The 12,998-nt window shown below is 41.6% G+C and overlaps 1 protein-coding gene across 2 annotated transcripts in view; it reads right to left on the reverse strand.

Moving 5' to 3' along the window:
* The window catches only part of tspan4a (tetraspanin 4a), a 526,989-nt gene extending 521,200 nt beyond the window's left edge, over positions 1–5,789 (reverse strand). The window contains exon 1 of one of the 2 annotated variants that reach the window (XM_061887281.1): positions 5,659–5,789. The gene's annotated coding sequence lies outside the window, so the exon portion shown is untranslated. The remainder of the gene's footprint in view (positions 1–5,658) is intronic. The other variant, XM_061887282.1, reaches the window with a different exon arrangement.
* Between the last annotated feature and the right edge of the window lie 7,209 nt (positions 5,790–12,998).

Below are 12,998 nucleotides of genomic sequence, written 5' to 3' on the forward strand. Positions count from 1 at the left end.
TTAGATGAGCTCTGGCCCAGCGAAGCCGGCGGTGTTTCTGGGTGTTGTTGATAAATGGGCTTTGCTTTGCAGAGTAGAGTTTTAACTTGCACTTACAGATGTAGCGGCCAACTGTAGTTACTGACAGTGGTTTTATAAAGTGTTCCTGAGCCCAGGTGGTGATATCCTTTACACATTGATGTCGGTTTTTGATGCAGTACTGCCTGAGGGATCAAAGGTCTGTAATATCATCGCTTACATGCAGTGATTTCTCCAGATTCTCTGAACCTTTTGATGATTTTACGGACCGTAGATGGTAAAATCCCTAAATTCCTTGCAATAGCTCGTTGAGAAATGTTGTTCTAAAACAATTTGCTTACAAAGTGGTGACCCTCGCCTCATCCTTGTTTGTGAATTACTTAGCATTTCATGGAAGCTGCTTTTATACCCAATCATGGCACCCACCTTTTCTCATTTAGCCTGCACAGCTGTGGGATGCTAAAAATAAGTGTTTTATGAGCATTCCTCAATTTTCTCAGTATTTATTGCCACCTTTCCCAACTTCTTTGTCACGTGTTGCTGGCATCAAACTCTAAAATTAATGATTACTTGAAAAAAAAAAAAGTTTATCAGTTTGAACATCAAATATGTTGTCTTTGTAGCATATTCAACTGAATATGGGTTGAAAATGATTTGCAAATCATTGTATTCCATTTATATTTACATCTAACACAATTTCCCAACTCATATGGAAACGGGGTTTGTAGTTTTCTAGTCACTAAATGTGAATAAAATTCGACTTACAATGTTGTGTTGTGTTGATTCCAATATCAACTGACTGTCAAAGAAACACCACAAAAAGCTTCCTTAATGTCCGCTGTGTGCTTTCTTGGCCCCAAGTTGCAGACATTCTCATTTTACCATACCAATCCATACCAAACAAACTTTATTATGCTTGTTTGTCCACCTTAAACATTCCAACAAATTTACCACTGCACATTAGGCGCATTTGTGAACTGTTAAAAGTGATCTAAAGCGGTAATTTTTGTTGGCAGATGAGCGTTAATGACAGATTATCATCACACTTTAACATCTCTAAAATGTAAACACTGCCTATTTACTAGGTCAGCGTTGTAAATAAAAATATGTTTTATTCCCTTACCTTGGATAAATAAAGGTTACATAAATATACAAATACAGAGGAAGTAAATGTTTATATACTACAAACCCCGTTTCCATATGAGTTGGGAAATTGTGTTAGATGTAAATATAAACAGAATACAATGATTTGCAAATCATTTTCAACCCATATTCAGTTGAATATGCTACAAAGACAACATATTTGATGTTCAAGCTGATAAACATTTTTTTTTGCAAATAATCATTAACTTTAGTATTTGATGCCAGCAACACGTGACAAAGAAGTTGGGAAAGGTGGCAATAAATACTGATAAAGTTGAGGAATGCTCATCCAACACTTATTTGGAACATCCCACAGGTGTGCAGGCTAATTGGGAACAGGTGGGTGCCATGATTGGGTATAAAAACAGCTTCCCAAAAAATGCTCAGTCCTTCACAAGAAAGGATGGGGCGAGGTACACCCCTTTGTCCGCAACTGCGTGAGCAAATAGTCAAACAGTTTAAGAACAACGTTTGTCAAAGTGCAATTGCAAGAAATTTAGGGTTTTCAACATCTACGGTCCATAATATCATCAAAAGGTTCAGAGAATCTGGAGAAATCACTCAACGTAAGCGGCATGGCCGGAAACCAACATCGAATGACCGTGATCTTCGATCCCTCAATCTCTAAAGGATATCACCACATGGGCTCAGGAACACTTCAGAAAACCACTGTCACTAAATCCAGTTCGTCGCTACATCTGTAAGTGCAAGTTAAAGCGTTACTATGCAAAGCAAAAGCCATTTATCAACAACATCCAGAAACGCCCCCGGCTTCGAGATCATCTAAGATGGACTAACGCAAAGTGGAAAAGTGTTCTGTGATCTGACGAGTCCACATTTCAAATTGTTTTTGGAAATAAACGTTCCCAAACGTTTATTGAGTGTTGTTAAAAGAAAAGGTGATGTAACACAGTGGTGAACATGCCCTTTCCCAACTACTTTGGCACGTGTTGCAGCCATGAAATTCTAAGTTAATTATTATTTGCAAACAAAAAAATAAAATTTTATGAGTTTGAACATCAAATATCTTGTCTGTGTAGTGCATTCAATTGAATGTGGGTTGAAAAGGATTTGCAAATCATTATATTCCGTTTTTATATTTACATCTAACACAATTTCCCAACTCATATGGAAACGCGGTTTGTACATTACCCAGAAGTCCCAGCGCTGCAGACAGGAAACGGAAGTGGGTCTGTGCTGAACAATTGTGCTGTTTGAGCGATGAATAGTTTATTTATTGTTACACGTTGTTGTTCCTGCTTCGTCTGCACAGGACCACAAACATAAGTTTGGAATAGACAGTTAACGTGCACGTTTGAGTGTCGCTCAGAGGTGAGTAAATTGCGTGGATTAGACCCAGTTGCAAATCCACGCATAGTTTGCGGGGATTCACTGAATTTGCGAGAATTTGTGTAAATTGCCGCGATTTTAGAGGGAGTATGGGTGCCTAAACAATGAATCTCACACGTTAGTGAAAAGATTTCTTTGGTTTTTTTTTAATCCAAGTGCTGGCACTCTCAACTTTCTTTGGCCCCATGGTGGGTTATTTTGCAGACCCATTCAAAAGAAGAAAAAAAAAAAAGCACAGACCCTGATTCTCCAACTTGTGGGATTCTCTGTTTGGGCACTTGGTCGGACTAGTTTTTTTTATGTAATGTTTAGCTGCACAATAATGGTATTAGGAAATCGGGGAACATTTCAATTAAAAACGAAATCATATGAAAACTGGGGCTTGCACAAACCAGGTTTGACTGTATTTAGTTTTGTCGCAGTAGCTCTGTTTGTCGGCTTGTTGGCTCAGAAGTGTCACAGGTTAAAGACCAACCACATGACATGAGTTGGCTGTGGCAATATTGATCATGCCACTGTGACGGCTTCACGGCAATAGTGGAGGTCAAACTTCATTTCTGCATGAAGAGAGGGTCCAGATACAAGTGCTAATTCAGGGCTTCTTCCCCTTCTTTAACATGGTATTATCCATTTTTCCATAATCCCTTGCTAAATACTGCATGAATCGAACTAAAGCTACGCATATAAAGAACTACTGAGGGACTGCCTTATCACTTAGTTTGTGATACACTTTAATTTGTGCATCTACATACTTAAAACCCTCTCTTCTCTGAAACCTTGATAGTTTAGTCCAGGGGTCACCAACGCGGTGCCCGCGGGCACCAGGTAGCCCGTAAGGACCAGATGAGTAGCCGCTGGCCTGTTCTAAAAATAGCTCAAATAGCAGCACTTACCAGTGAGCTGACTCTATTTTTTACATTTTATTTATTTAATAGCAAGCTGGTCTTGCTTTGCTCAACATTTTTAACTCTAAGAGAGACAAAACTCAAAAAGAAATTGAAAATCCAAGAAAATATTTTAAAGACTTGGTCTTCACTTGTTTAGATAAATTCATTCATTTTTTTACTTTGCTTCTTATAACTTTCAGCAAGACAATTTTAGAGAAAAAATACAACCTTAAAAATGATTTTAGGATTTTTAAACACATATACCTTTTAAATTCCTTCCTCTTCTTTCCTGACAATTTAAATCAATGTTGAAGTAATTTTTTTTTTTTTTATTGTAATGAATAATAAATACATTTTAATTTAATTCTTCATTTTAGCTTCTGTTTTTTCCACGAACAATATTTGTGAAATATTTCTTCAAACTTATTATGATTAAAATTCAAAAAAATTATTCTGGCAAATCTAGAAAATCTGTAGAATCAAATTTAAATCTTATATCAAAGTCTTTTGAATTTCTTTTAAAATTTTTGTTCTGTAAAATCTAGAAATATAGCTTGGTCCAATTTGTTATATATTCTAACAAAGTGCAGATTGGATTTTAACCTATTTAAAACATGTCATCAAAAATATATATTTATTGGGAGAAATCATTAAGATGATCAGTGTTTCCACAAAGATAAATATTAATTATTAATAATAACATAGAGTTAAAGGTAAATTGAGCGAATCGGCTATTTCTGACAATTTATTTAAGTGTGTATCAAACTGGTAGCCCTTCACATTAATCTGTACCCAAGAAGTAGCTCTTGGTTTCAATAAGGTTGGTGACCCCTGGTTTAGACTGTTTGGAGTGCATTTAGATGTACATAGAAAAAATAAATGCTTTTAGTGAACATTACACAAGGGCTGAACACACAATGATGCAATCCAGGTAAGGGGTCAGTCCAGCAAACTGCAGGATTAACTAGCTAAGGTCATACTTGCCAACCTTGAGACCTCCGAAATCGGGAGATGAGGGTTGCGGGGTTTGGTGGTAGCAGGGGTGAGGGGGTGTATATTGTCGTGTCCCCAGCAGAGTTAGTGATGCAAGGGTTTCTGGATATTTGTTCTGTTGTGTTTATGTTGTGTTACGGTGCGGGTGTTCTCCCGAAATGTGTTTGTCATTCTTGTTTGGTGCGGGTTCACAGTGTGGCGCATATTTGGAACAGTGTTAAAGTTGTTTATTCGAACACCCTCAGTGGGACCTGTATGGCTGTTGATCAAGTATGCCTTGCATTCATTAATGTGTGTGTAAAACCCGGCCGGCACGCTCTTTGTAGGGAGAAAAACCGGACATGATGACAGGTTGTAGAGGACGTTAAATGCAGTGCCTTTATCCTACTGTTTTTTGTGAAATGTTCTAATCTGCAATTTTTTGTATTTTGTCTTTAGAATGTGCCAAGAATAAACGAGCTGCGGGCCCTAAACGGCCTCGGGTCGGCACTATGGACACTTCTGTTCAAGATGCTTTTGCTGGACTTTTAAGGTGTGTTTGTTTCAGAAAATATTGGCTACGACTTCAAAAAAAGTTCCAAAGCCTTCCTTTAATCCACCGTAAAACGTAAAATACAGGTTTTACCTTTAACGTATTTGTTATTCTATTCTGTGTTATGTGTTTTATGTTGCACGATTGCACCAAGTAAAATTCCTAGTTTGTGAACCCGTTCTCAAAAGATGGAAAAAAAATATTCTGATTCTGATTCTAAATACAGAGTATGCAAGACATCACCAGGATGTGATACCTTGGCAAACTCAACATAAGGCCACATTGTAAGGCAGTGGACTGACTTTAAGACATACGTGGCTTTCAAAATAAACCCTGAAGCCCACAGAGTTCCTCAAAACCCTCCAGAATAGAGAAACTGAAGACAGGCAATACTTTCAGGAATGGTTGGTATTCAGAAATGTTTCTTATCCCCAAGATTATTTCTGTCTCAGAGAGACAAGCGTTGGCCTATCAGAGCTCTCATGCGGTATCTACTATCACAACATCCTTACAAAGGGAGTATGTTATTGCACCCTCAAGTAATCATTCATTAACTCAAGATTTAGAAATGAATTAAAAATGATTTTGATTGCACAAGTGAGCTTTCATAAAGGTATACATCTCAAAGGTCTCTGACTCCAGAACAAACGTCACCCAATCAAAACAACATAAGAACACTGTTTAAATAACACAGTAAGTATGTTTTCAAAAAGGACAAATACAAAAAGGACTTACCCTTTATTCTCACTCTGCACACTCTGTCGCGATTGTTCTTTCCTCACTAGTGTGGCAAAACTTCCCAAGCTTTTTCTCCACCAAAAAAGCGCCTCTCTCTCCCTACTTCCACATGGGGGCACAACATGTGACTGAGGTTGCACTTGATAAAACAAATGCTGACATCTAGCGGCGGATAAAAGGATAGCACCTCACAGTAGACACTATAAAGCAGGGGTCCTCAAGTACAAATCTTGAAGGTCTGCAAATGTTATTTTGAAACAGGCTGGGTCCCTCTGTTATCGGTCAAGCTTATATAGTAGCAGGAGGTGGATAGTAGTTTAACATTTCCTCAAAATTAACAAAAATAAAATAAATATCCAATAAAATAAATAGGAACTTAAATAAAACTTTCAGTTTTAACAAAAAATAAATACTTTTGGTGGCAGAGGGGTTAGTGCGTCTGCCTCACAATACGAAGGTCCTGCAGTCCTGGGTTCAAATCCAGGCTCGGGATCTTTCTGTGTGGAGTTTGCATGTTCTCCCCGTGAATGCGTGGGTTCCCTCCGGGTACTCCGGCTTCCTCCCACTTCCAAAGACATGCACCTGGGGATAGGTTGATTGGCAACACTAATTTTGCCCTAGTGTGCGAATGTGAGTGTGAATGTTGTCTGTCTATCTGTGTTGGCCCTGTGATGAGGTGGCGACTTGTCCAGGGTGTACCCCGCCTTCCGCCCGATTGTAGCTGAGATAGGCGCCAGCGCCCCCCGCGACCCCGGAAGGGAATAAGCGGTAGAAAATGGATGGATGGATAAATACTTTTAAACACAACCCTCCTATCCCTGGTAAAAAAAAAAATAACTCAACAGATATCTATCATGTGCAAATATAACTATGGTACAGTACATCCCCATTGTGTGAAACACAGCTGCTCAATGGGAGAATTGGGCTCTTAGGGTTGAAGCCAAGACTTTGAACTTTGGCACAAAAGGTGTGATGGCCAGGCGGAGACACTGATCCAGGTGTTCATTGGTCAGTCTGCTGCGGTACTTGTTTTTCACAATGTTCATTGTAGAGAAGGCAGACTCACAGCTGTATGTTGAGCCAAACACTGTGAGGATGTGACAGGCCGTCTTATGCAGCAGAGGGAACTTGGAAGGAATGACCAGTTTTGACCAGAAGGTGATGGCGTCACACTGAGCCTCTTTCAGTGCGACACTTTCTTGGGGGTCAATGAGCTCAGTCTGCAGGGAAGCAGCTCTGGCCCGTGGGAAGACTTGTTTTGCTTCTGCAGAGAACGCACTCACATTTCTGATCAGGAATGGGTTTTCAATAAGCAGCAGGACTTGTTTTCCCAAAATGAAGCCATCAAAGCCAGTCTTGAAATTTGCAATGAGTTTTTCGAAGAATTCCAAATGGCACTGATGATCTCCCTCTCCTTTGGTCAGTTCCAGAAGTTTGGGGAAGTGGAGCAGTTCCTCCTGTAGATACACAGTTTAAATATACAGTTGTGATCAAAAGTATTCAACCCCCACACAATTTTGGTGTTTTAGCAAGTTGGACATTTATTCCGTATTTTGTATATAGTCATATCAAATAAAGATGCATTAAATAGACAAATGCAACTTGAATTACAACATTATATTTTGTAACATACCAAACAGTGTCATTTCTCTTAATATCTCATTGACAAAATTATTCAACCCCTTGAAGATCATAACTCGTAAGAACAGAATTTGAATAAGGTCTTTTCAATCAGGTGTTGAAAACACCAGTAGATGTGATTAGAACCAAAACGAGCAACAATTAAACTGATTGAAAAGACTGTGACGCTCAACTTCTTGTAGATGGTCAATGGTGTATTTGCAACATGGTGAAGTCCAGGGAGTGGTCAAAGAAGTCAAGAGAGGAGGTAATTTCTCTTCATAAGAAAGGATATGGATATAAGAAAATAGCAAAGACATTACACATACCAAGAGACACAATTGGGAGCATCATTCGCAAGTTTAAAGCTAAAGGCACAGTGGAAACACTACCTGGCCGTGGTAGAAAGAGGATGCTGTGTGCAACTGCTGTCCGGTATTTGAAGTGTACAGTGGTGAAAAACCCCCGGGTAACAGCTGAGGAACTACAACAGGACATTGCAGAGGGGGGAACGCAGGTTTCGTCCCAGACAATAAGGCGCGCACTACGAGGTGAAGGCCTCCATGCCAGAACTCCCAGGCGCACCCCACTTCTGACTACCAGGGACAAGAAAAATAAACTCCAGTATGCCAAAAATTATCTGGACAAACCCCAAAGGTTTTGGGAAACTGTTCTATGGAGTGATGAGACAAAAGTGGAACTCTTTGGGCCTATGAATCAACGTTATGTCTGGAGGAGAAAAAATGAAGCTTACAAAGAGAAGAACACCTCGCCTACTGTTAAGCATGGTGGGGGGTCAATCATGCTCTGGGGCTGTTTCTCTGCCTCAGGTACCGGGATCTCCAGTGAATTCTATTACCTAGCAGGATATATTGGCTGCAAATGTCATGAAGTCAGTGACGAAGCTGAGGCTTGGGAGACGTTGGACAACGATCCCAAGCATACCTCCAAATCAACATCAGAGTGGTTTTTCAAAGTAATTTACGTGGCAGTCCAGGCGGAAGGCAGGGTTTTTCAAAACATAAATTACGTGGCAGTCCGGACGGAAAACGGGGTTTTACAAAACATAAATTACTTGGCAGTCCGGGCGGAAGACATTTTTTTTTCAACATGAATTAACATGGACCCCGACTTAAGCAAGTTAAAAAACGTATACGGGTGTTACCATTGGTTAATTGTACGGAATATGTACTGTACTTTGCAATATACCAATAAAAGTCTCAATCAATCAATCAATCAATTGGCAGTCTGGGCGGAACACGGGTTTTTCAACACATAAATGACTTGGTAGTCATTTTCATTAAAGGCCAACTGAAACCCACTGTTTCCGACCACGCAGTCTGATAGTTTATATATCAATGATGAAATATTAACATTGCAACACATGCCAATACGGCCTTTTTAGTTTACTAAATTGCATTTTTATATTTCCCGCGAAGAATCCTGTTGAAAACGTCGCAGAATGATGACGCGTGCGCGTGACGTCACCGGTGGTAGCGGACATGTTCTTCTAGCACCACTCAAGGCTAAAAGTCGTCCGATTTAATCTTATAATTACACAGTATTTTGGACATCTGTGTTGCTGAATCTTTTGCAATTTGTTCAATTAATAATGGAGACTTCAAAGAAGAAAATGTTGGTGGAAAGCTGTGGATTGCAGCTGGCTGTAGCAACACAAACACAGCCGGTGTTTCTTTTTTTGTTGTGAAGCTTTAATATGAAACAGAGCGGTCAAGCGAACATGTTTCTCTACCACATCTCAACCGGCAGGTTTCGGTGAGAAAATTGTGGTGATAAGTCGGCTCTTACCGTAAACATGAGCGGAGCTTGTGTCGTTCCTCCTGCAGCTGTCAAAGAGGCAGCTGTAACTTTCTTGGCTTCTCCGTGGCTTCCCTCAGAGACACTGGCGGTCACCACACCCCTCCGACTTTCAGGTATGACTATGTAAATTCACACAAAAAAAACAACTTAGATTTATATCGTTCTTTTCTAAACACTCAAAGCGCTTACAGAGAAGTGGGACTCAACATTCATTCACACCTGGTGGTGGTAAGCTACATCAGTAGCCACAGCTGCTTTGGGGTAGACTGACGGAAACGTGGCTGCCAGTTTGCACCTACGGCCCCTCCGACCACCACCTATCATTCATTCATTGTTCATTCACCAGTGTGAGCGGCACCGGGGGAAAAGGGTAAAGTGTCCTGCCCAAGGACACAACGGCAGCGATTTTTGGGATGTTAATAGGTGGGAAGCGAACTTGCAAGCCTCAGGTTTTCTGGCCGGCCGCTCTACCCACTACGCCAGGGGTCGGGAACCTTTTTGGCTGAGAGAGCCATAAAAGCCAAATATTTTAAAATGTACTTAAAATGTACTGCCGCTTCTTTTTTTTCCTCCTATGACCCCCCCCTCCCTTGTGGAGGGGGTCCGGTCCGATAACCATGGATGAAGTACTGGCTGTCCAGAGTTGAGACCCAGGATGGACCGCTCGTCGGGACCCAGGATGGACCGCTCGCCTGTATCGATTGGGGACATCTCTACGCTGCTGATCCGCCTCCGCTTGAGATGGTCTCCTGTGGACGGGACTCTCGCTGCTGTCTTGGATCCGCTTTGAACTGAACTCTCGCGGCTGTGTTGGAGCCACTATGGATTGAACTTCCACAGTATCATGTTAGACCCGCTCGACATCCATTGCTTTCGGTCCCCTCGAGGGGGGGGGGGGTTGCCCACATCTCAATCAATCAATCAATCAATGTTTATTTATATAGCCCCAAATCACAAATGTCTCAAAGGACTGCACAAATCATTACGACAACAACATCCTCGGAAGAACCCACAAAAGGGCAAGGAAAACTCACACCCAGTGGGCAGGGAGAATTCACATTCAGTGGGACGCCAGCGACAATGCTGACTATGAGAAACCTTGGAGAGGACCTCAGATGTGGGCAACCCCCCCCCTCTAGGGAACCGAAAGCAATGGATGTCGAGCGGGTCTAACATGATACTGTGAAAGTTCAATCCATAGTGGCTCCAAGACAGCAGTGAGAGTCCCGTCCACAGGAAACCATCTCAAGCGGATCAGCAGCGTAGATCTGAGGTCCTCTCCAAGGTTTCTCATAGTCAGCATTGTCACTGGCGTCCCACTGGAAGTGAATTCTCCCTGCCCACTGGGTGTGTGTTTTCCTTGCCCTTATGTGGGTTCTTCCGAGGATGTTGTAGTCGTAATGATTTGTGCAGTCCTTTGAGACATTAGTGATTTGAGGCTATATAAATAAACATTGATTGATTGATTGATCAGTGAGAGCCATATATATTTTTTAACACTGAATACAACAAAATGCGTGCATTTTTAAGTAAGACCAACATTTTTAGAGTATAATGAGTCTCTTATTCTTTCTAATAGCATTTTTATTCTGAAGCTAACCTATAATAAAGAAAATGCTTCTTACCATTGACAAATCTTCTTGAAAAGGTGCGGTAGAAACCGGATGGATGGATTAAAATGCATGAAGTGCATTCTGGTGCATGTTTCTGGACTCTGCCGATCCTTGTGTTTGAGCACTTCCTCATTTGTTTTAGTCACCATGGCAACGTATTGTGCTCCTCCTCACGGGCTCCTGTCACACACCTGTTTCTGATTATTATTTGTGTATTTAAGCCCACCTGATTCCTTAGTTTGTCCTCGGCCCATTGTTTGCTTCTGCAACAAGTCACGTTAAGTATTCTGTTCTATGTCTTTCCATGTGCTAAGTTCCGCCTTAGCTTCGCGTGCGGTCGGCACGTCACATTTTTGTACTTTTGTCTCCAGCTAAGTTTAGCATTAGCTTCCTGTGCGTAGGCACGTGCTTTATTTTTTCATTTTGTGTCAGTGTTCTTTTTTTTTATTATATTAAAATCAAGTCTTCAATCAATCAATCAATCAATCAATGTTTACTTATATAGCCCTAAATCACTAGTGTCTCAAAGGGCTGCACAAACCACTACGACATCCTCGGTAGGCCCACATAAGGGCAAGGAAAACTCACACCCAGTGGGACGTCGGTGACAATGATGACTATGAGAACCTTGGAGAGGAGGAAAGCAATGGATGTCGAGCGGGTCTAACATGATACTGTGAAAGTTCAATCCATAGTGGATCCAACATAGTCGCGAGAGTCCAGTCCAAAGCGGATCCAACACAGCAGCGAGAGTCCCGTTCACAGCAGAGCCAGCAGGAAACCATCCCAAGCGGAGGCGGATCAGCAGCGCAGAGATGTCCCCAGCCGATACACAGGCAAGCAGTACATGGCCACCGGATCGGACCGGACCCCCTCCGCAAGGGAGAGTGGGACATAGGAGAAAAAGAAAAGAAACGGCAGATCAACTGGTCTAAAAAAGGGAGTCTATTTAAAGGCTAGAGTATACAAATGAGTTTTAAGGTGAGACTTAAATGCTTCTACCATCTTACCTTATCTTACCTGCAATCCTGCTGACTGGTCGTTGTGCATCCACAAAGTGGCAACTCCGCGCAGCAAGTGCGCCGAACGCGTGACAAAGTGAAGTGAATTGGATTTATATAGCACTTTTCTTTAGAGACTCACAGCGCTTTTACATAGTGAAACCCAATATCTGAGAATGTTTTATATTTTGAACGTTATTTTTAACACTGTGATTAGTAATTATTCATTACTTATCGTGTTATTTGAGAGCAAGATGCAGTCATCAAAAGAGCCACATCTGGCTCTAGAGCCATAGGTTCCCTACCCCTGCACTACGCCATGCCGCCCCTAAAACACTACTAACACAAAAAGCAGATAAGGGATTTTCCAGTATTATCCTAGTAAATGTGTCTAATAACATCTGAATCGCTTCCACTGCCCTCGTCTTTTTTGTTTTTCTTCAAGTCCTTCACTCTCACTATCCTCATCCACAAATCTTTCATCCTCGCTCAAATTAATGGGGAAATTGTCGCTTTCTCGGTCCGAATCGCTCTAGCTAATGGTGAGTGGCACCGGGGGAAAAGGGTAAAGTGTTCTGCCCAAGGACACAACGGCAGCGATTTTTTGGATGTCAATAGGTGGGAAGCAAAACTGCAACCCTCAGGTTTTCTGGCCGGCCGCTCTACCCACTATGCCATGCCGCCCCTAAAACACTAGTAACACAATAAGCAGATAAGGGATTTTCCAGAATTTTCCTAGTAAATGTGTCTAATAACATCTGAATCGCTCCCACTGCCCTCGTCATTTTTGTTTTTCTTCTAGTCCTTCACTCTCACTATCCTCATCCACAAATCTTTCATCCTCGCTGAAATTAATGGGGAAATTGTCGCTTTCTCGGTCCGAATCGCTCTAGCTAATGGTGAGTGGCACCGGGGGAAAAGGGTAAAGTGTCCTGCCCAAGGACACAACGGCAGCGATTTTTTGGATGTCAATAGGTGGGTGGGAAGCGATCCTGCAACCCTCAGGTTTTCTGGCGGCTGCTCTACCCACTACGCCACGCCGCCCCTAAAACACTACTAACACAATAAGCAGATAAGGGATTTTCCAGAATTATCTTAGTAAATGTGTCTAATAACATCTGAATCGCTCCCACTGCCCTCGTCTTTTTTGTTTTTCTTCTAGTCCTTCACTCTCACTATCCTCATCCACAAATCTTTCATCCTCGCTCAAATTAATGGGGAAATTGTCGCTTTCTCGGTCCGAATCGCTCTAGCTGCTGGTGAGCGGCACCGGGGGAAAAGG

This window comes from Nerophis ophidion, linkage group LG25 (assembly GCF_033978795.1).
Source record: "Nerophis ophidion isolate RoL-2023_Sa linkage group LG25, RoL_Noph_v1.0, whole genome shotgun sequence".
Lineage (NCBI taxonomy): Eukaryota > Metazoa > Chordata > Actinopteri > Syngnathiformes > Syngnathidae > Nerophis > Nerophis ophidion.